Genomic DNA, 27,796 nt, shown 5'->3' on the forward strand with positions numbered 1-27,796 from the left:
AGCTGCAGTGACCTTACTTCTGTGTGTATTTGTGATCAATTGAGGCCAGTTATTGGGAAGGGTTTCACAGTACTTTATATGTTAACCTTCATACAGACATTCTCCTAGAGTATAAGCAGTAAACAATAGAAAAACATTTTCACTATCTGTCCATCCCGGCAGGAAACGGGTCCAATATCAGTTGCTCCCTCGATTCAAACGCTTATACAGATAGCTATTGTCCGTAGTGCATAATTCTGTTCCTAAATTAAGATGCATTCCTTTCGTATTGCACTTTCCTTAATCTGACTGTACGTTAGATGTAACCTACCATCAGGTTGTAAAATTATGTGTAACGAAAAATGATGTAACAATGGTACAAAGGCGGCAACATGATAAGAGACTATTGACGGAACTGAAGGAGCTTGGCCTTCCAAATGACGCTGCTGAGCCTGAAGGCCTGCAGTTTACAAGGCGACGTGTGGCGAGCGGACAATTTCTATCCGTCGTTATTCATGATATTATATAGCGGAAATGTGCGATTTATTCTGGAAATACTCTTGCATTAAGCAATAGAAGGAGGTTTTGCACAGTATCAAGAGGGTCGAGAGAAAATTTAGGAAAAAAGTGTCACCATTAGCGTATTGTACATATTTCTGGGAGAGGACATGTGTCAGACCATGAAGAAATATTCCAAATTTATGTGGGTTTGAACCGGAAATTGTAAGAGATGAGAGGCAGGAAGTTGATCACAGACTGAGTAACTGAATGGATAAAATAAAATTTGCATTGCCCTACTCTCAGGTCAAATTCGTGCGGGAGAAAGAACTGGATAAAGAATGAAGGTGAGAACGAATCATACACAACAGTATGAGCATCAAACCTTAAATAATATGAATAACCTCGGGGTCTCTGCGCAAGTGTTAGCAAGCCTGAGGAAGTATCCCCCACTGAATGTGGCAAGATACGAATTCATCCTGCTGTCACATGAATAGTGTTAAAATGGAAGCAGTTTTCTCAGCATGAACGTATATTCCTGAAGAACAAACTTGTAAGTAATTGTAGGCATGTAATGGGTAAAATGTTTCGTTTTGTGACTTGGACGAAACAACATGGAATGACTGAGCTGTAGATGTGTGAATGAGACTGAATATTTACATTTTTGCTAGTTTTTTAACGTCGCACAAACACATTGACGTTTTTCGGAGATGCAAAATTGGGAAAGCGCTAGGATTGAAAAAGTATCGACATGGCCTTAATAAGGGAAACCACCGAAAAATTCGTGTCATTGCTTGTGTTGACATGCATGAAATGAAATTTGGTGCTCATTGCTTTCCTACATTCCTACAGATTTGGCAAGCACGTAGATGTTTACTAGTGATCATCGTGGACTTTGTTTCCGGTACAGTGCAATTCATGTGTACACAAATGTGGAATTTTGTGATGCCTACTTGATGTATGGATTAGCATACGGTAATGGCCGTGCCGCTCGAAGCTTATATCGGGAGGGATTTTCAGAACGAAGGTCCCCCGAAAGGAAGACGTTTGTAGCAATTGATTTTCGTCTTAGGGAGCATGGGCAGTTTCAGCCTGTTCCTCGGGACTGCTGGAGGCCTAGAAGTATGAGGACACAGCAACTGGAGGAGGAAATTAGTCATACAGTTGGCGACGACCCTATTGTTGGCGTAAGACAATCCTCACGCAACTGCTGAAAGACGTCATCATTCTGTCAAAGTTCGGGCCGGCGTTATCGCTGACTATTCGTTAGGCAGAGCCTAACGTTCCTCCACGCTGGCTCAGCGGACAAACACACCATGCATTCTTAGATCTGCTAGATGATGTGCCTGTACAAGTGCGACGAAGCATGTACGATGGAGCTCCTCCTCGCTTCAGTGTTAATGTCCGTCGGCTTCTAAATAACAGATTCCGTGAGAGATGGTTAGTTATAGATCGACCAATTCCCTGGTTTCGAGGCTTGCCGGACCTAAACACACTACACTATGATTTGTAGGGGCATTTTAAAGCCCTTGTGTATCGAACCTCCGTACACGATGCTGATAGTCTTCGTTCCCTTCTTGAGGAAGGCTACGAAACCGTATGTAACACTCCAGTGATACATCAGCGCATCCTGGATTTAATAATAATCAATTTTATTGCGCACAATGTGCAAAATTTACATATTACATCAAGTAAATTACAATTCACTCAAGGAGCACTTCGTTCAGAGCAAAATTGCTTCAGCGAGACTGTTCTCTTCTTGCATTTCATTACGTGATATGTATCACACTGTTCTTTGCACAGTACACATACACACTCCTGGCTGGCCCGGTGGTAGGACTTCTTGGCACAGATACGGTGATGAAAGCCGTGTATTGCAAAGCGTGTCACCAAATACCTCAACTCATATTCCTCTTTCATCCAATCCTCATTTATCAGTGCGTCTGCACTGTAAAAGCTTTCCTCGATCGAGTCCCTTTTCTCTCGTAGTTCTCGTGACAGCTCCTCGTATGCCGGAGTTTTCTGTAGAGGCATTTGTAGTCTTAAATCCTCTATCAAGAAGGTTTCCCGTGCTAAATCATATATGTACCGGGATCGGGTGAATTTAGATACCCCTAGGACCCTCTTAAGGTATCTCGGTTTCATGCTTTCCAGTTCTCGTAGCTGTTGACATGATAGGTACTCCCATATTACTTCTAATCCGTATGTGAGCGTTAGTAGCACTTTTGACTTGGAAAAGTTTCATGGCTGTCTCCAGCGACATGCTTTGCAGATGTTTGATTTCATTCATGCTTCTAAGTGCAGCAGCTCGTCTCTTCTTTATGTGTACTGAGAAGGCCGTCCCGGAGACTTGTATTGCGATCCCTAGATATGTGAACTGGTTTTTCGGTGTGTCCCCAGATATAATGTAGTCACCTTTCGATAAGTGTCCTCCTCTCCTGAATACCATTAATTCTGTCTTCTTTAGATTCATCCTTAGCTCGTTGTCATCCGCCCATTGCCTGACAAGCTCCATTCCGTTTTGCAAATCTTTTATGTTATCAGCGGCTAGTGCCATATCATCCGCATATATGTATATGCTTACATTTTGTGCTCCATCTTTGATTTTTGTAGGGAGATCCTGCGTCAGCGCATTGAACAATAAAGGGCTCAAGGGGTCCCCTTGTAGCACTCCGATGGTCTGATCTATCCAGTCTGATTGGGATACCCCGTCACTGATTTGCACTTGGTTTGCCGCTAGTATATTAACTATTAAATTCGTCATATCCGATCGTCCGACGAGGCTTTCCAATTTCTCGATTAATTTCCTTCTATTGACAGTGTCAAAGGCTTTGGTGTAATCAATGAAGATTACATACTTCTTCCCGTGGGCTTGTGTTCTTTCTTGTATGTCCTTTAGCAGGCAGCTCGTCGCTATCAGGGTGGATCTCGCTTTCCGGAATCCAAATTGTTCATCAGGTAACCGTTGTTCCATCACTTTACTTATTTTCTGTGCTAATATTTTGGTGAGTATTTAAAATGCCACCGACTCCAGGGCTATTCCTTCGTAAGATTCGGGTTTGCTTGTGTCCCCTCGTCCTTTATATAGCATCTTTATGACTGCCTTCCGCCATGCATTAGGTATGTTACCAGATTCCACGCATTTGTTCATTAGCATTGTCCACATTGGTTCTAGGTAGGGTAATGTAGCTTTTAGATGCTCTACGCAAAGTCCGTCTGTTCTCGGTGCCTTGTTTACCTTGCTTGTTGAGATGGCCTTTCTCACATCCTCACTTGTGAAGATTGTAGTCCTTTCTATCACTTTCCTCTCCTCTAACTTCGGTCTGGTTTCCTTAAGGGCTAACACACCTCTCATATGATTCTCCCAGGTCTCCATGGGTATGTCTGCTGGAAATCGTGGCTGCCGTGGTCTGAGTGCCTTATAAGGGTTCTTCTAAGCATCCTTTACAAGCTTTTCGTCTTCCTTTGCCCTAAATTCCCGCGTTTTCAGCTTTAGTAGCGCCTTCAATTTCTTCCTCGCTGTCTGGTAGCATTCCAGGTCTCTTTTGTCTTTCGTTCTCCTAGCTATGTGCAATTTTTCTAGTGTAATTCGTCTTTCAATGTAACACTCCTTGTCGAACCATATTTTCGCTTTCCTGGTGTCCTCCCTTGCTGCATTTCCTTCTTCGATGAATTTCGTTATTCTTACCATGGCCTCGTCCAGATTTCCCTCACTGATATCTTGTAGTAGGCGTGGTATCTTACCAGTGTTCTCCTGGAGCATACGTGGGTCCAAACTTCTTTGTATCCTTTGTGTTTTTATTTGTTTATTCATGTGCGTGTTTGTCTTGAGTGTCGTTCTTACTGGTATATGTTATCTGATTAACGCTGCCTCATTTCTTATTAGGACGTTATGTTCCAATACATCGAAACCTCTAATGAGTGTGAGGTCAATGGCGCTTCCTCCGTTGTGGCATATGTATGTGAGTGCCTTTTTGTCGTTCACTAACGTGAACCCTTCCCCTAGCAGATAGTCCTGCATTATTTCCGCTTTGTTATTTGCTTTATTTATTGGGCAGTTCAGGTCTCCTGCAATAATCACTCTTTCATTCGCCTGTATAGTGTCTAATGCTCTCTGTATACCGTCTACTATGTCTACTGCGCTGTACTCTGGTCTGTAGTATACGCCTACTAATGTTGCTATTTTTGTTTTAATCACCAATTGATTCTCCTCCTTGAGAATTGTTTCAAAGGGGGTACATTTCGAGTTGGCGGGTTGATGCTTGAATCACTGTTAACGGGGGGTATTTTGAACATTTCCTTGAGAAAGGGATTTAAGTGTTACGTGGTACATTCTGTCCCTGTGAGTTTCCCATGATTAATGTACTATGGAGAGTTGTAGAAAGCCGGGCTGAGTGGCTCGCACGGTGAAGCACTGGCCTTCTGAGCTCAGCTTGGCAGACTCTATCTTAGCTCTATCTTTGAGTGTGCTCAAATACGTCAGCCTCGTGTCGGTAGATTTACTGGCACGTAGAAAAACATCTGCGGGACAATATTTCGGCACCTTCGCGTATCCGAAAATCGTTAGTTAGTGTGATGTAAAAATCAAATAAAATTAACGAAGTGAGAAGTGGTGTATGGCTTTTAGTGCCGGGAGTGTCCGAGGACATGTTCGGCTCGCCAGGTGCAGAGCTTTCAATTTGACGCTCTAGGCTACTTGCGCGCCCTGATGAGGATAACATGATGATGAAGACAACACATACACCCAGCCCCCGTGCGAGCGAAATTAACCAATGATGGTTAAAATTCCCGACCCTGCCGGGAATCGAACCCGGGACCCCTGTGACCAAAGACCAGCACGCTAACCATTTAGCCATGGAGACGGACACAAAATTAATATTAGAGTAGTAGAAAATGAATCCTAACAATGAGAGAAAGCTTTTCCGTACCCACTTCCACATAACATACTTTCCTCTTCAGCGTGTTAGGAATGTGCCCTGAAAGTTTGGCCGTACCGTACCTTATTTTTACACCAATATGCGACAGAATCATTGTTGGTATGGCAGCCATTAACTAGTTCACATTCAATCGCTATACTTCAAATCCGCGGGAACTTATTAAAAAGAGTCTATCACCTTACTTTGAATGGGTATGTCGTCGTAGTGAAATCTAGGCTCCAGTTAAATTTCACAGGCCGGGCTGAGTGGCTCAGACGGTTAAGGCGCTGGCCTTCTGACCCCAACGTGGCAGGTTCGATCCTGGCTCAGCCCGGTGGTATTTGAAGGTGCTCAAATACGTCAGCCTCGTGTCGGTAGATTTACTGGCGCGTAAAAGAACTCCTGCAGGGCTAAATTCCGGCACCTCGGCGTCTCCGAAGATCAAGGAAGTAGATAGTGGGGCGTAAAACAAATATTATAAAAATAAAATACATTTTACGGAAGGGTAGTCGAATGTATTTTTCCAGTTATCTTTGTAAAAAGTGCAAATACAAAAAAATGGATGTACAAGGAGAAATGAATTAAAATACAGATACTCCCATAAATATTCGGTCACTCTGAATTTTGACACACTTTTATTGTGTATCTATTCTTACACTTTAATGATAACGTATAATACAATGAAACATGTAGGAAAACCTAATACCACGTTCTACAAACATTGTGATGTAAGTCAAACTCTTATGCCAGTCATTAGCACTCCATCTGTCGTATATTAAAAAAGAGCAATAATTCCAGTGCCACCTCAAAAATATTCGGCCACTATAAAAAAAGCAAAATAAACTCCCATAATTGACAACCCTGTTACACATTCGGATCTTCGTAGGTCCACCTTGATGTTTTATGACCTCTTCCAGTCGATTCGGCATACTGGCGATATCTTTATTCTTATATTCAGGGCTTAATTCCACCCATTTTTGTAGCAGTCTCCTCTTCAATTCTGTGACGGAACTTGGCGGCCGCAATTGCAGAGCTGCCTTTATTCGACTCCACACATTCTCGATGGGGTTCAGGTCGGGTGATTATGGTGGAGTCTCCAAAACCTTCGGGCAGTTGTACAGCAGCCACTCCCTGACAAGTTACGATGTGTGCTTGGGGTCGTTACCTTGGTAGAACTTGAAAGTACGCTGTAGGCTATACCAGGTTGTTCCGCAAATTGTCGCAAATTGTTTTTTGGAGATAGCCAAATAGCCCTCTTTTGTCAAAGTATATTCATTGAAACTCAGTGCACCAACCCCGTACGATGCAACACATACCCACACCATCGCACATCCTCCACCATGTATTACCGTTGTTGTAAATTGCTCGTTTTCAGTTCCTAGTGACGTTTCCGCTGACCAATTGCTTTCCATAGGATCCGAAGACGTTGAACTTTGACTCATCTACAAGCATTGGATCTGCTGTAGCAGGTTCTTTTTATTTACCGCACTAATGTATGGTCTCCTACTAGCTCTTTTCTCAAATAATTTATTCCTTCGCAGTGCTGTTCGCACGGTTTCATTACCCACATTCTTTCAACACTCCTCTAAAACAGCTGCTGCCAGATGCGGGGCAGTAATTTTCGGATTTGTTTTCACATTCCGAAGCACAACGGCTCTTGTCGTTCTGTCCGCCTTCTTGGTCTGCCTGCCTGGGAAATTGAATAAAATCTTTCTTCATTTTCGAATCATCTTAGTGTATCTCCAACTTTTGTTCTGCTTATTTTACGTATCTGCGATAACTTTCTATGTGATTTACCTCGAGCATGATGTAATATCACGAGCTGGCGTTCTTCAAATGCGGTAGTGTGTTGTCTTTTGCATCCAATATGATACCAGTCCGCAACACTGCAGCAAATGACTTCGGCACGACGTGTCTTGCGCCACCGCAATACTGAACTGAACGTTTTGCAACGCTATGTGCCCTGTTGCCGTCAACGAACAAAGAGGCAATCCCGGCCTTTCCGGGTGACCGAATATATTTGAGGCGTGTCATTCCACCCATGTACGCAATGTCCTTTCTTTTACAGCATACTGTACATCAATGCTCCGTGATTCCTCTTCTGTATAAGCAACCACATGTAGATCCATTACTTGGACATATTTGGTTTCACATTCTGCCCATGGTTACGTTATTGTCATAACTTTTCCGCGGATTTTATCAGTGGCCGAATATTTATGGAAGTGACTGTATATGGAGTAAATAAAGAAATAAGAAAAATAGAAAATAAAGAACCAAATACAGTCGTGCAGATTCTACGAAATACCAGATGTATGTATAAGTTTTGCCGGCTTTTGTGGTAAGTAAAACACGTAATTTTCAAGGGAAATTAATTTTTTGTTTATTCAAAATATTGGCCATCGGCTTCTATACACTTCGCCCATCTTTCAAGTAAGTTAGGATTACCCTGCCAGAAAAAATTCTTTTCTTTTTCGGCGGACCATTCGTCGTGCCATTTTTCAACTTCCCCGAAACTGCTGAAGTGCTGCTCTGCGAGCGCGTGCACCATTGATGCGAAGAGGTTGTGCCAGATGGCGACAGGTCGGGGAAACACGGCGGATGCGGAACAATGTCCCACCCAAGAGATTTCAAGGTTTATTTCACTGGTTTTGCTGTGTGACACGGTGCATTGCCGTGTAAAGAAATCATTTCGTCATGTCTTCTGGCCCATTCCGGTCGTCTTTCGATCAAAGCATGATTTAAATTAATCATTTGTTGACCATAGCGTCGTGCATTAACGGTTTCGCTGGGCTTCAAGAGTTCATAATGCACAATATCGCTACCAGACCGCGCACTGACTTTCACATTCAAATCACCATGTTTAAATTGTCAAAAAAACATCTCAGATGTTCTAATCGATGGAGCGTATTCACCATATGTTTCTACTAGAAAACGATGACTTTCTACAGCCTTTTTTCTTTCGATTCAATAAGAAAAGAAGTGCGTACCTCAAATGTTCTTTTTCAGGCATAAACGTAAACATGATCACTGAACGGTACAACACAGACGCTAGTGTTTGGCGGACTCAACTTGTGTGTGTCGGTGAGTTAAAGTCAGACGTACAAACTGACGTATGTGTCAAAATCACACGCTGCGTACTGTTCGCTGCCGCCATCCCTTAGTGAAACCGGGAAAGACTTATGCATACACCTGGTAGACTGCCACAGAGGGGAAACATACTCGGCTAGGCTACATGTATAGTCGTGAGCTCTAAGATACATTTAATGTTGCATCAGGGAAGTTTAAAGGACCGACTCCAGATTACGGTGATATTTGGCCGGGTATTTTTCAATCTACTTCTCCCACTTATTAGTGACCAATCTTGGAGAGGTAAACAATCTCAAATCACCTCTTCCATCTCCAGTAATTAGCAGTTTGATAGTACTACAGACACCACCACAACGCATATTGTGAACGTATCGTGAGTTAATGGCGTTGAATAACTTTTTAAATTTATCAACATTAAAAAGGAAATTAAAATTATTCTTGTTTTGAATGAGATTACTCTGTAATTCCTAAGATAATAAATTGGCTTTAGACGCTGCATGTGTATAGTAAGTGTCCCATCCAATTCCAAATATTAATTCGCAGGGGCACCTCTGAGTCACATCATCATAAACAGTTGTATTTTCATGCATCTCCTGTTATATTTTTACACGCACATAGTTTGACCATTGAGGTTGAGTAGAAAATTCAAAGTAGCCTATAGTGAAAACTCATCCTAAAGGTAAATGTAGATTTCGAAGGAATAGAAATATATATCATAATATGTCTGGGGCTTGAAGTTTATTTTACAACGGAACAGTTACTCAAATTATTAGTATTGTTCTGAGGAATCGTAATGTGAAACCAAAGTCCAGGAAGTCTGATGTATTGTAACCTCTTTAATTTAGTATGTTATAATTTCATTCCAGCATTACACAAACAACATGGTTTTCATACACAAGTACGGAGTAATAATCGTTTTGAAAAATAATTCATTTGTTGGTCGAATATAAAATTAATACTATATTAAAGCACAAATTTTAATTATGTTTCAAATTGACTACGTTCTAATTTTGATTACTATTTGAAGAATATGAATAATTCATTACAGCGTTCCTTTCTTGCCTCCTGAAGGATTATTGTATCGAAACAATTGCACCTCGATACTTCAAAATTCAAAAAACAGTGCAGTGTGGAAATATCCTGATGAGCCTCCGGAAATATGGATCTGAGCATAAATGCTAATGTCACACCGGATCTTATTTAAGTTATACTTAAAATATGTACCAAAATTTTAACTGTCAGGTCGTTGTATTTTTTTATGTCACTGCGTTCATAAAATGTTGTTTTAAGTAGCGTTATTCGTCTTTAAGTAATTTAAAGAAAGCTGCCTTAGACTAGCTCATAAATTGCCGTAAAACTCTTAAATTACGTTTGCAATCGGAAGTCACTGCCTCTTTCTATCTCAAATCGGTAAACGCTGAGTTACTTGAGTACGGATGCCCAAAGTTCCAAGTTAATTTATGGAAGCGTGTTAGTAAAATGTACGGCTGGTAATTGCCAAACCATTCACTATTGATCATGTTGTTACCCCAGTACAGTATCGCCTGTCTGTTGCTTCTGTGGTTCCTATTCAAAGCTCGACCTATTCATATGAAACGTCAGTTGAATAGAGAATGGTGTGCTGCTTTCGATGCGGTCTTCCGATTACTGTGTTTCAGTTAGGCAATATTATCTAAACAATCCGTAATCAAAATAGCTGAAATAAAACTAAATAACTAACCCCATGGCACTACGGCACTTGAACGGCCTTGGCCTACCAAGCGACCACTGCTCAGCCCAAAGGCCTGCAGATTACTAGGTGTCGTGTGGTCAGAACGACGAATCCTCTCGGCCGCTAGTCTTGGTTTTCTAGATCGGGGCCGCTATCTTTCTGTCAGATAGCTCCTCAATTATGAACACGTAGGCTGAGTGGACATTGAACCAGCCCTCAGATCTAGGTAAAAATCCCTGACGTGGCCGTAAATCGAACCCGGGGACTCCGGGTAAGAGGCAGACACGCTACCCCTACACCACGGGGCCGGCAAAATAGCTGAACACATGATGAATTTAGTCTATTCACCATTAATTCTCAGGTGCCTACCTTACCCTGTAGAAATCAATCACGAATCACATATTTACTTGACTGGTAACAGTTTTATAATCTAAGATACCAGTTGCAAAGCGTAGTTTATATTCAATATATCTCGCGATTTTTGTAATACAACTAAGTCGGCTTGTGTGACAGAAGCTAAACCCTTGTGAACTGTAAATTCTGGGAATCGTTTAGTCGTTATAATAACGTGTCATCGAGTATTATTTTTCAAATAAGATTATGGAGCTTCTAACCACCCATTCAGGACAATACAATCAAAACTATCTACATTAATATTGCCATGTAATTACTACACTGGCGAAAAAATATACAAACATCATGGGATAAGGGATGTAGAATACAGAAATTTTGGCAAAATATTTGTCGAGGTAACATATTTAATTGAGTAAAGGTAAAAGACTACAGGTTATAAAACAACGGGCACTGTGTCAGCATTTCTCACACTTTTGGCGGGAAATTTGAATTTTTGCTGAGGAGAGGGAGACTACAGCGCAGTCACGCGGGGACTTCGCGAGTTACCATCTGTGTGGGGGCAGGAGGAAGACACATATCAGCGCACTCTTATACCGTCTATGTGAGTTATTACAATCAAATATCGCGCTAGAGAAATAAAAGCACGCTCTTGTGTGGACTTTCGTAAGTTACTGTAAGCAAATGACGAACAGATCGCACAACAGACATATAACCTCCCAACTATGCGGCGACTTCGTGAGCTGCACTAATCAAATGACTAATAGAAACCGCTTGTGCCATAACAGTCCATTCTTGCGATTAAGAAGGAAAATAGCAGAGGTTGCGCCGCCTAGTAACTAGTTGGTAAAAATGGCCAACAAATCACACACTAATACAATATATGATGAAGAATAATTTTCTAATCAACTGGTAATTCTGCTGCTTTTAGAAAGAGAACTTAAAATTATTCAGCCTAAATTTTCATTAAAATAAAATGGTGACCACAAGGAAAATATTTGTTAGGTGTGAGGAGACAAAGTGAATCCAATAAATAGAACATTTCATATTTAATGAAATATAAATTGTGTAATTATTTACAAAATTAAACAAACTACTACCGGCTATACTACAGTCTTTGTTGTGTTGTCGGGAAGGTTGCTGTACTCATCATTTTACTGTGAAGAGGTAGCATTGTAATGCCCCCTGCAACATTCAAATTAAACAAAATATTTATCGCTTATGAAATTATGTTTCCAAAATATATTATGCTATGCACGTTATGCTTCGCAAAAACGTTGATGCAGTTCTTACCTTGATGGCATTCATGTGATTAGTTCCTTTCGGAATCATTATCAGCTACTGTAAGGAAGGGAGAAAGTTCATGCATACACTATCTACAGTTTACAGTTTTCGGATTAGGTCCATCGGAATAGCATTCGATGTGATTTTCACTTTGATGTTTGTAATGTCGTCGACACCATCTGCATGAAGCTACATCGACTGACATCTTACTGTGGAGAGGTAGGATGTTCCAAAATACATCTATGAAAGGAGCAGCGTACTATGTAAAAGCCTAGTGGTAAACACAGAATCAACTGTTCTGGCATATGATATAAGGTTCTATGTATATAGAACATCTTAATAGCCTCACTTACTTGAGTGAGGTAAATAACATGTAGCGTACTAGGTTCGCTGGTAGGGGATCAGGATGCACATTCACAGTTTTGTTTGTTATCAAGACGACTGTCTGTAATCGTATAGTCTTTTTCTTCCTTCCATTCCAGAGTGTACGGTGTAGAAGCACACACTAATGATCATGATGAAGGGGTAATCTTATTTACAGTCTTGTAACAATATTCGATAGTGGATGGCCCCTGCAACATTCAAATTAATCAAGATATTTTTTGTTATGATATTATGTTTTCAAAATATATTTTACTTTGCTTCGCCAAGAAGATGTTGCAGTTCTTACCTTGATGTCATCCATGTATTTAGTTCTTTTCAGAATCATTATCAGGTAGGTACTTTAAAGAAGGGGAAAATTTCGCAGAGGTTGCTCAAGTTAGCAGCTAGTTATTAAAATGGCTAACAGATCGCGCACTAGCAGTTAGTTCACTCTTTTTTCGCTTGTTGGCGCATACAAAAAGGTGACTGACACGCGCTTTTTTAAATGTTTTAATCACATGCATTCCCTGATGTTACCGTATGTTACCCTGTTCGTAGGAGAAGAGAAGTGTGCGTGGAGGAAGAACAGACAGCATGTATCCTCTACCAAGTAGCGGAAGTGAACAAGGTGCCGTCACGCCTGCCAATTTTGAGTGCATATAACCTATATTTTATGATTGTCGGTTGTTATATTACCTGGCTCATAAATTTCAAAACTACATATATTTTGTAATGAACAGAAAAGCTTTGAACAATCAGCATACATTCTGTTGTGTTCTGAACAGAAAAGAATATGTACATGTTCTTTTCGGTGAAGGAATGAACCTTACCGGTTTGACATTTCACCTTCCTTATAGAACTAAGACTAAAAGGAAAAATAGGAGGAAAAGATTGTCATACGGTACCAGGATTATCAGATCTCGCTAGAGACATAACAAGAGAAAAGCTTGTGTCCATGTGCGAGCGGGAGAATACATCAGCTTGTGAAGGAAATAAAAAGTGTTGGGGTACACTATGACAGCAAGTTTGTGAGTTACTCTAAAAACAAATGACAAAAAACGGATGACACAGGTCATCCTTTCTACATGTGATGCCACGTCTACAACGGTCGGTGTAATGAGCCCGTTGTTGTAACTCGTTCATCTTCACTTTGAAGAGCTATTACTCAATAATACCCGTACGATATAATTTTTCCTCCATTTCTTGAATATCTCGTTCATACTCTGTAACTACCATCTTTATGAACTCTTAGGATTTGTGAACGTTCAACGAGAAAATTGAGATATTTACAGTACCTTACATCAGCACAGGGTAACAGAGTCTTGCTATTAGCATTGAAAATACGTGCAAATAGTTTATGCGTAGGAAACGGAAGAACTTCTTTTGATGTAGTATGTGCTTCTGCAATTTCATCTGTAGATAATAACATAACTCGGTTTGATAATGAAGAAGCACTGAAACATTTTTATTTTTATTTATCTTCTACTACCTCATCTTGCTTCTCTTCTTGAGATGTTTGCACAGCGACAGAACGTGTAGTCGGCTTAGAAAATAAAGGTGAATGGAAAATCTCCGATGGTAAGGAAACTTTGATTTCTTCTTCCTCTTCCACCTCATCCATCTCATCTTCTTGCTTCTCTTTATCTGGAGGTGTGTGTTTAGTAACAGAACTTGTAGTAGGCTGAGACGATGGCGTATCGTTCTGATCAAGCTTCTTACTTGTACATTATTTAAGCAAATGTGTTTAGAATTCACATGACGTGTGAGACTATCACGCCTGTTGAATGCAGCAGTACGTTGTTTACATACGAATATTCTGAAGTTAGGCATAACAGCTTTATGTCGCTGAAAATTTTCTCGTCTTGAAAAAATCTCACCACAAAGATCTAACAAAAACATAATAGATGTTTCAATATTAACATGCACACTTAGGTACATAAGATGTATACTCTTTACACTGCAACCATCAATAACAACAACTGACCCTCTGTTATAATTAGAACTGGTTGTCATGTGAATATGACTGTTAAAGCATTTCCTTTGAAATCTCTTTTTTATGCCAGGTATAGCATGTTACAGGTAACCTTTGCACTCACCGCTCTTTATACTATTTCTTCTACATCCTTAACTTATCTATCTAAATATCCTCCTCCTCCTAACAGAGTTCTATCCTCCTTATAGAACTAGTAGCTTATAATTACCTCCTCATCCTTCACATAGACTTAGACTTCCTCCTCCCTCCTTATAGAACTTCAAAGTCTTTAAGGGGAAGGGAAGGAGGATAAGGAGGAACTCTATGAGAAGGAATAGGCAGTCAAACGCTACTAGGTTTATTAGGAGGAAATGGAGGAGGAGGAGGAGGAGGAGGAGGAGGAGGATAAGTAGGGGAAGTCTAAGTCTGTGAGGAGGAGGGTGAGGAGGTAGTTATAAGCTACTAGTTCTATAACGAGGATAGACTTACAGTTCCTTCTCCTTATCCTCGTCCTCCTAATAATCGTAGTAGCGTATGACAGTCTATTCCTTCTTATAGACTTCCTTCCCATTCTCCTTCTACTACCCTTATAGTCATAGTAGTTCTATCAGGAGCAGGGAGGAGGAAGTCTAAGTCTATCAGGAGGATGCGGAGGTAGTTATGAGCTACTAGTTCTATAAGGACGATATAACTCTAGATAGTGGGATGAAAAGTCAAAACCATATTATTATTATTATTATTATTATTATTATTATTATTATTATTATTATTATTATTATTATTATTATTATTATCATGGCTGACGTCAGTATGGTTTGACTGGCACCAACGCAATATCGAGAAAGGGCCGTCAGGGATAGGAAGGTGTTCGACAGTAATCATAATAATAATGACAAAGTAATAACGACAATAATAATAACAATAATAATAATAATTCTACCAATTTTCCTACACCTGAGGGTTCGTGTGTGCGACCTGTGTAGCACATGAGTATTTAGCCATGTTTTACGGCCGGATGCCTTTCCTGACGCAACCCTAAATGGAGATATGTAAACACTTTTCTATGCTTCAATATTGGCTGTTAGTGTAGTGTATTGTCTGAATATGAAAAGGAAAGTTTTGAAACAAACACAAACACCCAGTCGCTGAGACTGAAGACAAAATCAGACGGGAATAACATCCTCCGACTCGGTGGCAAATCGAACCCGGGACCCTCCTAACCGAAGGCTTCAACGCTGACCATTCAACCAAGGAGATAAAGAATAATAAAATTTATAATCATAACAATAATAATTCTATCGCTCTTCGTGCACCTGTAGGGTCGCAGGAGCGAACTGTCATATACACGTGGAGTTGTTCCTGTTTTTACAGCTGAATGGTCTTCCTGACGCTAACTCTATATGGAGGAATTTAATCACTTTTAAGTGTTTCTGTTGTAGTTGACAGTACAACGTGCTGTCTGAATATGAAGAGGAAAATGTTGAGACAAACACAAACACTCAGTCTCCGAACGAGGAGAATTAATTCAACGAGAATAAAATCTCTAACCCACGCAAGAATCCAACCTGGCACCCCCTGAAGCAAAGGCTTCAATGCTGACTGTTGCACGGCAGTTAACTATTATTATATTTAATGCATAACCCTTTACGGTTCCAGTCTTGTTTGGCTATAAGCAATCAGTTAAGCCACGATTTACTTGGTATATTGTTATTTTTATATTTTAATTTCCAATCTTTATACTTTAGTCACCTGTGTTAAATCCTATATGAACAACCAAGATCTGATTTCACAACGGTCGGGACACAATAACGGTAGTCGAACCGCAACCTTACTTCATTTCGTATTGTCATTAATTTATGGGGACACCATGTCCTCCCAAGACAAATCTCAAATCCCATGGCACCTCGCGGATGGAAATCTCCCTCCAGACCCTGTGAGTGCTAACTTATTATTTCCTTGTCATTTGAAGTCCATTTATTCCAATGGAACTCTTCAAAATGTTTTATATATTAATCCTCGGTGCGTGGACACGTCTGCCACTCTGGCATATAACATCGACGTAGGCCTCGGGATTCATTTATTTCTTTATCAACATCAGTACGACTCAATTTTATCACATGCCGGAATTTTGTCCTGCTCGACTTCCAAAACAAAAAATGGGCTTAACCCACTCTGGACCTTCAACATAGCGTGACCATCATATACAAGTGTCTCTATCGCTTCTAAACAAATTATTTTGATTATATTGAGTCCAAAATCATTAAATCAACAATTAGTATAAAAATCAAATTTACTACTCGAATGAAAGCCTTCCACGTACCACATGTTATCTCCACATTCAAGTTACTTTAACTTGCAATCATTCTATAAAATCAGGCCCGTGCCTTACTCGCAAACAATCATTTAGACATAACCCGTCCATTTATCACTCCGATGATTCTAATTCTAATTATTATTATTATTATTATTATTATTATTATTATTATTATTATTATTATTATTATTATTATTATTATTTTTATTATTATTATTATTGCTGTCCCCTGGCGAAACTTCGCGGCACACATAATCATTGATATTTGAATCGTTTATTTCAGAAACCACCTAAGTGACACTTTTATCAAAATTGTGTTTTTGACGGGATTGTACCATTTGGAGATAGATACATTGTTTTGAGCGTAAACAACCCATATTCCATACAAGCAATGCTGTTAGGCAGCTGTGTAAATAATGTGTTTATTTCAGAAAGAACCTAAGCGCCGTGGCTTAGGTTCTTTCTGCGGTAAATTCATTCCTCCACTCATGACGGTTGGTGGCCCTGTTAGGATAACCTGTTTTGTGACTCACACAGAATCAGTTGTGTGTTTCTTATTGAATCTCTGTGACAGAGGTCGGTTTGAGACGATTACGCATAACTTCCCTGTCCGTGGCCACTCTTTTTTTGCCTTGTGACGGATTTTGGAAGTATTGAACGGCTCTTGAGGAAGGTAGTCAGAATTTATACTCTAGAGAGTATGCTGAGCAAGGCAACTGTGTCAGGACGTTTTACCGTTTATCATCTTACCGCGGACGATGTCTTAAGTTGGTGGCCTATATCGTACAGAAAAATAACAAACTCTAATGAAACATCAGGCAGGGAAGTACCAAGAGAAGTTAAGAAGCCATTCAAGGTTTCTAGTTACTAACAGTTTCTGTACTATAAAGATACTTCAGGACAAGTTGTGACAAAGGCGTTTATTGGAGGGTTTTCATCTACTTTCGCACAATTGAAAACTGACAGCCCACCTGAGCTACCTTCCGAGAAGGCTTATCCTTTGGGAAAGGTAAATTGATTACAATAATATTATTAAAGGGATATAAAATCATCGAGCAAGTAAATACATTTTGTAGTCTATAATAACTTTATAAACTTTTAATGGGTTCTGCACAACGCAGTTTTTGATTTTAGGTTCCAATCAACAAAAAGAAAGTAGAAGACTTGAAAAAATTAATGGACTACACCGTTGGTTATGAATATTTTATGACAGCATCATTCAGTGGCCAAAAAACCGAGAGAGAACCTGCTGAGGATATGCCAGAGGCTGAATAAAGCCAGAAATGATTTTACTGTTCTAATTTGTATTTTGTGGTTCATTAACTGATGTCTGTTAAATTTTGTAACCTTTCATCTTAAAACTTGCATAGACTAATCAATTAGCTGTTTTCTTAATAATTGCTACAAAAATGAACAGGAAAAGTTGTTTATTTCAGAAACAACCTAAGTGCAATGTTTTAAAAAATTGTTTATGGGATTTAAAATATTTTAAACTTATTTCTTGTTTACTACACTTTTCTAGCACATTAAAGTTTAATTTAAAAAATTTAGAAGGAGATCAGACTTCAGCTTATACTCCCACACAGTTTTATTCATTTTCCCAACAGTTTGAAAAAGTGCACTTAGGTGGTTTATGCAATTAGCGATTCTTTTACATTCAAAACAATCCAGTTCAGAAGCAACGTTCTCATCTACGTCCTTTCACGCATTGTTGATGAACCGCAGCATCCAGACAACTATCCTGACGATTCTTGAATACTGAAAAAAATAATCTCAAGTACCCCACAAGGGATGCCAGGAGATTCCCAGCCGCGAGGTGCAATGGGTTTCGAGATTTGTCTTGGGAGGACATGGTGTCCCCATAAATTAATGACAGTACGAAATGAAGTAAGGTTGCGGTTCGACTACCGTTATTCTTTCCCCGCCGATGTGAAATCGGATCTTGGTTGTTGATATGGGATTTAAGATATGTGACTTAGTTATAACGATTGGAAATTAAAATATAATAATAATAATAATAGTAGTAATAATAATAATAATAATAATAATAATAATAATAATAATAGTAATCCAAGTAAATCGTGTCTTAACTGATTGCTTAGTGCCAAACAAGACCGGAATGGTAAATATAATAATAGTTAACTGCCGTGTATCAAGTGAAACTAATTTAAAATATAAATAATATGATAGATAATACGTTCATGCATTGTATCGTGCAGTTGCCGGATGTCAGCTTGTGAGAGGAGTTACATGCCTGTTGTACTTGGCCGGTCACTACAGAGACGGTTAATGCCGGTTGTAGATGACGCTGGAGTTGTCGTCCATTGAAGTCCCATAGATGCTCGATCGGGGACAGATTGGGGATCGAGCAGGCCAAGCCAACATGTCGAAATTGTGCAGAGCACGTTGGGTTACAACAGCGGCATGGGGGTGTGCATAATCCTGTTGGAAGCATCCCCGGGAATGTTGTTCATGAATGGCACAACAGGTCGAATCACCAGACACATCACACATTTGCAGTCAGGGTGCGTGCGACAACCACGAGAGGGCTCCTGCTATCATAGGAAATTGCTCTCCAGACCACAACTCCCGGTGTAGGTCCAGTGTTTCGACGCCGCCGAGTGGTGGACTGGAGGCGCTCAGGTGCCCTCCTCCTAACCAACACGTGGCCATCACTGGCACCAAGGTAGGACCGGCTTTCATCAGAAAACACAACGGGCCTCGAATGGGCTCTCGCATGACACCACTGAAGTCGCAGACGGCTGTGGTTTGGGGCACAGTGACTCTATATGTACAGTGTGGACAACGATTGCTTCATTCTGATTGTGGCTTCGCCATCTTTTAGCCAAATGTCCCGTCAGCTGATTTAAACGTAAGTATTCCGCAAAGGGTAAGATCACTCATTACGCAATTCCATATTTGAACTTGAGTAGTACCGAAAGTATGTTTTAATTAAACACGGGGATTATTTAGTATTTCTTGTTTTGAAATGTGTGTTAATTTACGTATTTCTGTTGTTTGACTTTTGGAGAAAGTTACGCCAGGCTGATGTGGTTGTGGATGCCGAAACAGGTCCGGAAAAGGTTTTAAAATGAAATTGGACACTTGTTTGTTTTCAACTCTGAAAATAGCACGTTGTAAGACGCACCTGACAACGAGTAGAGTTGTCCCGTCTATTATAATGGTAACAATAATAAAAAATGTATTAGTAATTTTAAGGATGCCAAGGCAGTAAATATATTTCTCCGTTAATATTCGCCGTATCGAAAACCTGTACATAACGAAAGTTGTTTAGAACGTAATTTCCGACGCGTTCGTGCTTGTTTTACGTTTAGAATATAATTACCGACCTTTTCTTGCGATTTTACCGTGTGAGAAAGATAAACGGAGATTTTTCACGATTATATATTTCAATAATTTCCAAATTTACTCGAAAATATCTGTTTTATCAAAAACCTGTACATAACAAAAGTTACAATAAATGTCACTTCCGATCATTTTATGTCTCATTCATATTCGCCGTATGATATATCGTGATGGATATACCATATTCTGGATTTTAAGCTGTTATGACTGTGCACCTCTTAAAGAACCGGGTTAAAAATGCAACCTAGCGCCAACTTGAGTTTTCCCAAACAATATAATGATAACAAAAATAGTCCAACTCCTTGGCTGAATGGTCAGGTTCAGAGGGTCCTAAGTACGATTCCAGGCCGCTTCTGATTTATTCTTCTAGCTCATGGACTGAGTGTTTGTGCTTGTAAAACATTCTCCTCTTCATATTCAGACAACACACGACACTACAAACTATCAAACCATGACAGAAACACGCAGTAGTGACTACATCCCTCCATGTAAGGTTGGCGTCAGTCGTAAAACAGGGCCAAATCCACACGTGCGACACAGTTCGCACCCACAACCCCACAGTTGTTGGAAGATCGGCAGAAGAAGAAGATAATGATAACAATGTATTAGGAAAGCCGATAATAGCAAATAGAATTTTTAAAATACAGCGGATAGGCCTATCTACCATTACTAACCGAACCGGGGTGCAGTATCAGTCGCCCATCATGAAGTGGTCAGTAAGCGTGTCCTGAATGCGGCCTAAAAGTACTCCGGGACCAGGATAACTGCTTGTTTTCACCGAGCAACAAGTAGTATTTTCACAAACTCTAGGGCCTACTGGTACAGTGATACCAATATTGAGTTACTCACTGCGGGTATCAAACCATAGCCGTCATTAATAGGGGAGCACAGCAAATGCTTGTTCTCATCACTAAAGAGTAGCAGGATTTCGTTATTTGTTATATTAGTACCATGAGTATAACGGTACATAGAGTACAATAAGTTAACTTAAATATGGAGCTAGGTAATATTATTTTCTCTACCCATCAGTTACCTAATCATACTTATGTTTTATCTTCTGCGTGTGTTAAGATTGAATACGTATCGACAAATCACGGCATAAAAAAGTACACTATTTTCTGTGTAGAGTTTGATGCTATTGCGTTGTATAGGGATATGGTAATGTTAAAAGTTCATGTCCAAATTTAAATAATTGTGACTTGTTGTACACCACGTATAAATCTTAATTGTGAAGTCTTACGTCAGGCAGTTAGAATGTTAATATAACAAATACTGATATGTACACACAGTATATGCAAAACAAATAACATCTTAAAACGTAAAATTCATCCATTCTTCATTGAAATAGTAATCACATCACTCTTCTCCAACTATCAGCTGATTGAGTACTTGGCTAAAACATGACGGCTGGACTGCACTTGGCCACACTGTACATATAGTATAGAGTTAATGTACCTTGAGGTAAGTGGATGCTCGCTGCTGGGCTACGCTGTAAGTAACCGATTTCGAACAGTTCGTTGCATCACTGTGGGGCCAACTGCCGATCGAATTGCTGCTGCAGACGCAGTATGTTGCGCCACAGCCGTACACCGCATACGGCAGTCCTCCCTCTCGGTGGTGCCGCGGGAACGTCCGGAGGCCCGATCTTCTGACGAACGTACCTTTTCGTGACCATTGCTGCCAGCACGCATGCACAGTGGGGACATTCCTGCCAAGTCGTTCTGCAATAGCGCGGAAGGAATGTTCACCTTGACGGAGCCACATTTTACAGCCTCCTTCAACCGCAGTGAGCTGGTAGATACCGGCCTCTTCGTCGTCGTAAAGGCATTCTTGACCCACTCACAGTCACTCCGTTCAATCTCACAGATATCTAACGCTCTCGCCGAGTACAGCCCGCATTTGAAGCAAACCTGATGTGCAAAGTCATGGGGCCGTTACTAGTGCCACGCTAATGTGATTTTCAAAAACTTTGAATCAACGTCATCTTTCAGATGCATAAACACGCCTAGCAACGTTCGATAATCCAGCACAACCCCTTTTAGGCCTTTGGATATTATTTTCCGCCAGTGTATGTCATTTAAAGGATTGTAACACCCTTTCAGAATTGCTAGTGCGACGTTTGTGCCTGGTGTGGAGTTCACATTTATGTGATCTATATTAAAATCAGTCGATATTGATCTGAATTTTGGACAGTCTGCCAGGTGTCAGATTCCCTATTTGTTTTCCTAGACATTTCTTAAATTGTTGCAAAGAATTTGAAAATTTATTGCACATCTTTCTTGGTAAATTATTCCAAACTCTAACTCCCCTACCTATAAACAAATATTTTCCCAAATTTGTTCTCTTGAATTCCAACTTTATCTCCATATTGTATCATCCCTACTTTCAAAAACACCACTCAAATATATTCATCTACAAAAAGTCCTTCCAGAGTTTCACAGTCAGAATACAATGAATTTCTCCACGATATTTGCAATGTTGAGAACTGGCTGTTAAAGTATTTTAGAAAGTGTGCAAGTCCTTTTGTCACATTATCTCATCAAAATCGCTGAAGAAATATTGATGACATTTCTAACGTATCTAGGACGATGTGGTATCGAACTTTTTAAATGTAATCCAAAATATGAATTGTGTTGTGAAGATTAGTGTACGTGCACAAGCTCACATTGATGGCTTCCCTCTCACCTCAGCAGGGTTGAAATTTAATACGCTCAGCTACGACAGCCTCGTGTCTGTAGAATTACAGGCATATTAAAGAACGCCTGCGGAACAAAACTCTGGTACTTAGGCCTCTCCGAAAACCGTAAATGTAGTTAGTAGGATGCAAAATAAGAATAATATAAATATATATTATTTATATAATATTATTTAATATTATTATTATAATAATCTGGCGTCCGAACCTACAATTTTAAGTGGCATAGGAGAATGCAACGAAAGTTCACTTTATTACCTGCCATAATAGAGCTGGCCGCCACTGAGTTACGTGGTGATGTAGGATAACCACTATCTATAAGAATACCGAGTTTCACTGCACTCACGTTGAGTCCTTTACGATTCTCTGTAAATGTAGAAAGGTATGGCTAGATATGGCAACAAGTGATCGTATATTTTATTAACGCTGGGAGTCCAAGGGACGCATCGCAGGTGCCTCACGAAACGCTCATCCCACATTAAGACAACAAACACGAAACCTGGATTTTACAGCGAAGTGAGAATTACAGGAATTAAGATTGCTTTGTACAATTTCTTGAGTGATATGAATAATAACACAATATTGTCATTTACAGATCCAATCCTGATGATATATAGTACTGTGTTATGGACAATAGAAAATTTGTTACCTTCATTGGCCTGTCTCAGTCTCATCCTTGGGTTCGAGTGTGACAGGTATTGTACGATACTAGTAATGTCATTCTTTACGCAGCTAGTCCTCATGGTGTGAAAGTGTTAGCCTCATGGTTCGTTTGGTGTACGCATTTTAGTGGGCTTGGCAGACTGATAGCCAATAAGACCTTCTGGCCAAGTGAGGAAAACATCAAGAAACTACCGTACTCCTCGTTTCCTTACTTATTCGGAAGATAGTGGGTTCGAACCCCGCTGTCGGCAGCCCTGAAAGTGGCTTTCCGTGGTTTCCCATTTTCACACCAGGCAAATGCTGAGGCTGTACCTTAATTAAGGCCACGGCCGCTTCTTTCTCAGTCCTAGCCATTTTGTATCCCATCGTCGCCATAAGACCTATCTGTGTCGGTGCGACGTAAAGCTAATAGCGTTTCCTCACTACGCCTCTTCAATTACGTCTACGATGTGATATCAGATGGGAGAGCTGTTGGGGATCCAACTAGACTTCGGACTAAAAACTCAACGTACAACTTACAGTATTTATCTTAAGAATTGTATTACATTCGTTAATATCCCAGTAATAAGTGATACGAACACAGCAGTGTCCGAATTTTCGTACAGCTCTGTCCGGCTCAACCTAGCTGCTGCATAATGTACTACCGTCAGGCTCACCTTGGCATAATTGACTCAGTAACTTCTAGACCAGGGCCTCTCAAACGCCCAAAATCTCACGCCTGCAAACTGCGGCGCAGAGTTCCTGTGCACAGTGCATCGGTCACACTCGGCTCGGCTCGGACTAACGCTTGGTCTCTGGGCTACTCGGCTAAGCTCGGCTCAACTCGGCTCGGATTTGGAGCGCTACGGAGCAAGTGAGGAAGAGGAAGGAGAGCGGGAGCGAGCGAGACAGGCCTGGGGAAAGAGAGAGATAGAGCTATTGCTCCGAATCGATGAGTGGGGTTTGCACTCTGGTCAACCAAGCGAATTCGTCTTTTGCACCGTGCACAGTGCATGCATCAGGCGCATGCACCCTAAGAGGCCCTGTTCTAGACCCTCGGGCACAGCTGTATGAGCTAATATGAGTGTGACATAAGGCTAAATACGCTAATGAATTTCATCTATAGTCCACTTCATCTCAATAATACATGAAACACATACCGAATGGGAGCCTTGTTTCCACAAGATTCAAAAGCATTTCTTACCCTTTAAATCAACCAGGTGAATTTTTTCTCTGGAAATTAAGGGGTGCTGGGAGATTCATAGTTAAATTCACAACCATGGATACCCTTGTGAAATTTCTTTGCAGACCATTCAGATATTCGACATACGCATTTAACTGTTTGGAAGTATCCCAAAAACAGGCAGCATCTCCCTCAAAACTTGACTCCTTTCAGACAATATATTATGAAATAAACAATGAAAATGTACAGTAACTTGTCAGCTTCTGGGTGACTTCGGATGCTCCTGCGTCAGAATTCTTCCAACATACCTAGTGTGTCTAAGAAGTACATTGTGTGGGGCCTTATCTCAACGACATCATGGCGCAGGTGCACGCGCATGAACATAGCTCTTCAGGAACGTGGCGAGGATTGCCATCTAGCGTGACATTCCTAGAATATCGAGCACAGCTGTGCATATGGTAGGGTAAACCAGGATGGGTTACGAACGGAGTCTCGAAGAGTCAAGACTGCTGCCTCTGGAACCGACACTCTTGACTCCATTAGCGACTCCGTTGATGCACTAAGCCGTCCATCCACTATTTTCGGAACTGAATGGATTTATGGTTTTACGTCCATTCGCTGATAACGCCCTGCTAACTTGCTGTACAATAAATAAATTATTAACTTTACTCATTATTTTAGGTTACTGTCGTCATTGTCTCAATTCATCTAAGTGCACGTTCAGTAGGATATGATAGACTTTACCATGTACAGTAGTACAAAGAGAAAAGGAAGACGAAGATAATTTTACATTTTTCGAAAATATTTCCAATGAAACTTAGCCTTCATCAAGGTTTCTGTATTGAGATGTGCTGTGCTGAGGACCAATTTCAATAAGAGGAACATAACAACAACTTCTACATTTCCAACATCTGCGCAATTATACAAACTACTTTATTTCATCATGAGATTAATACAAATGTTTTAGTCTTGATAATAGTCAGCAATATGTGCATACTTCTCTGGAAAAGTCACACAAGTAGAGTTATATGTCTAGGGAAACATATTCGACTGTTTAGAGCAAAGAGTGCTTTAATCCGAAAGATGTCCAACTCGTTGGCTGAATGGTCAGCGTACTGGCCTTCGGTTGAGAGGGTCCCGGGTTGGATTCCCGGCCGGGTCGGGGATTTAACTTTCATTGGTTAATTCCAATGGCCCGGGGGCTGGGTGTTTGTGCTGTCCCCAACATCTGTGCAACTCACGCATCACACATAACACTATCCTCCATCACAATAACACGCAGTTACCTACACATGGCAGATGCCGCCCACCTTCATCGGAGGGTCTGCCTTACAAGGGCTGCACTCGGCTAGTAATAGCCACACGAAATTATTATTATTATCCGAGAGATCCTTGTCGGTAGATTTATTTGCACACTGACGAGCTCTCCTTCGGCGTTTCTTAAAATTGGTACTATTGAGTACGTACTATGCATATTAAAAACATTTCTCATCCTTGCTAAAGTGTTAACGTCGCACTAACACTGGAGGATTTCGGCGACGGTAGAAATGGATGGAACTAGGAGTGGAATAGCCTTAGTTAATTTACAGAACCGCCATTTGTCTTGTATGAAAGTGTGAAACCATCGAAACGATCTTCAGTACTCCTAACAGTAGGGTTCGAACTCGATACCTACTGAATGCAAACTCACAGCTACACGACCGGCACTGCATGATGAAATTGATTTGTAAAACATACAGAGCTAGCTGCAGTTGGAGGGTCGTGGAGCATAAGTAGTGAAATGACAAAACTTGCAGACTGAACTTTGAAAGTTTATAATGAAGTTATTTATACGTAACGATGTATACTTTGCTATTATCATCATCATAATCTTCACCATCATCAAAGTTTCAATTGGGTGAACCTATATTTTCCTTCAACGAATCACTATACAGCAAAACACGTACCGTAAAATGTGCTTGTGGAAAATACGTTATCTACATCGTATGGATATTGAAAATGAAAATGAAAACCTACAACCTGCTTTCCAGTCATTGACCGAGTCAGGGATGGAATGAATGAAGCAGATATAGGCTATTAGTACGATGGGGTCGCCACTCCCAAAGTGATTTTTTAATGACTGATAGATGCTATGAAATGAGAATGGAGAGTGTTGCTGGAATGAAAGACGACATGGAAAACTGGAGTACCCGGAGAAAAACCTGTCCCGCCTCCGCTTTGTCCAGCACAAATCTCACATGGAGTGACCGGGATTTCAACCACGGTATCCAGCGGTGAGAGGCTGACGCGCTGCCGTCTGAGCCACGGAGGCTCCGTATGGATATTATAGGTCTTAATTCTGCACCTAACTGCAGCCGTTCATAATAAGAATATCATCCAAAATTTTCCAATCGCCCTATGGCAGTATGGCACGTTACCTGTCTTTGTGTGGTTTATTTCCCAGTCCTAACCTCAAAATAATAGCAAGCAGACAAACTGTATTGTAACAGTCTCTTGGAAAACACAATCCAAGATAACGTCGGCCACTGCTCGTATATTCACAATAGCAACATGCGAATTTTATGTTAATCAATTTCCACTCATGAACAAGTAGCTTGAAGGTATAGGTCGGTATTCCTTACCACGAGCATTCTAAATCCTCTTCACTCTTCTGGAATGATGCAGACTAAAGGTATTTGCGGCCAATTATCGGATATGTTTGCGAGAGCCGAGCTAGCCAGCTTTGCTGCGCTGAATATCGGAAATTCAGATTGTAATGCATGTTACGAAATTTAAGCAACGCGCACTTCCGTGGCGTAGTGGGAGTCTAATGAGCGGCATACTTTATTTCCACTACTGTGGGCTATTATCGAAATTTACGGAGAGAAAACCACGCCTCTGCCGTTCACTTTTAGGATATCCAATGCTTCGATTCAGTTTACATTTACTTGCGATCTATGGTTACGTACGAGTATGGTGAAATTCATTACCAAAGGATGTAAGTAGCAAGAGAACAAACACGGAGAAGTTCAAAGCATTAGAAAAATGCTGTTCGAATTATAAATCCCCGGAACACATACAAAGACCACATGACACAATGTGCTTCAACCAAGAAATCTATACGTGATGCTTATTTTAAGCGAAGGCACTTCATTCTCTAAAGGGAAATATTTAATACGGAATTCTGTCATCATGTTCAGTTCCAGTAAATTACGAAGTACTGTATGCAGAATGTACACATTTCTGAAAACACTTTCAGTCCTGCAAAGGAGGATCCTACTGGGCGAGTTGGCCGTGCGGTCAGGGACACGTGGCTGTGAGCTTGCATCCGGGAGATAGTGGGTTCAAATCCCACTGTCGGCAGCCCTGAAGACGGTTTCCGTGATTTCCCATTTTCACACCAGGCAAATGCTGGGGTTGTACCTTAATTAGGGCCACGGCCGCTTCCTTCGAACT

This window comes from Anabrus simplex, chromosome 2 (assembly GCF_040414725.1).
Source record: "Anabrus simplex isolate iqAnaSimp1 chromosome 2, ASM4041472v1, whole genome shotgun sequence".
Classification (NCBI taxonomy): Eukaryota; Metazoa; Arthropoda; class Insecta; order Orthoptera; family Tettigoniidae; genus Anabrus; species Anabrus simplex.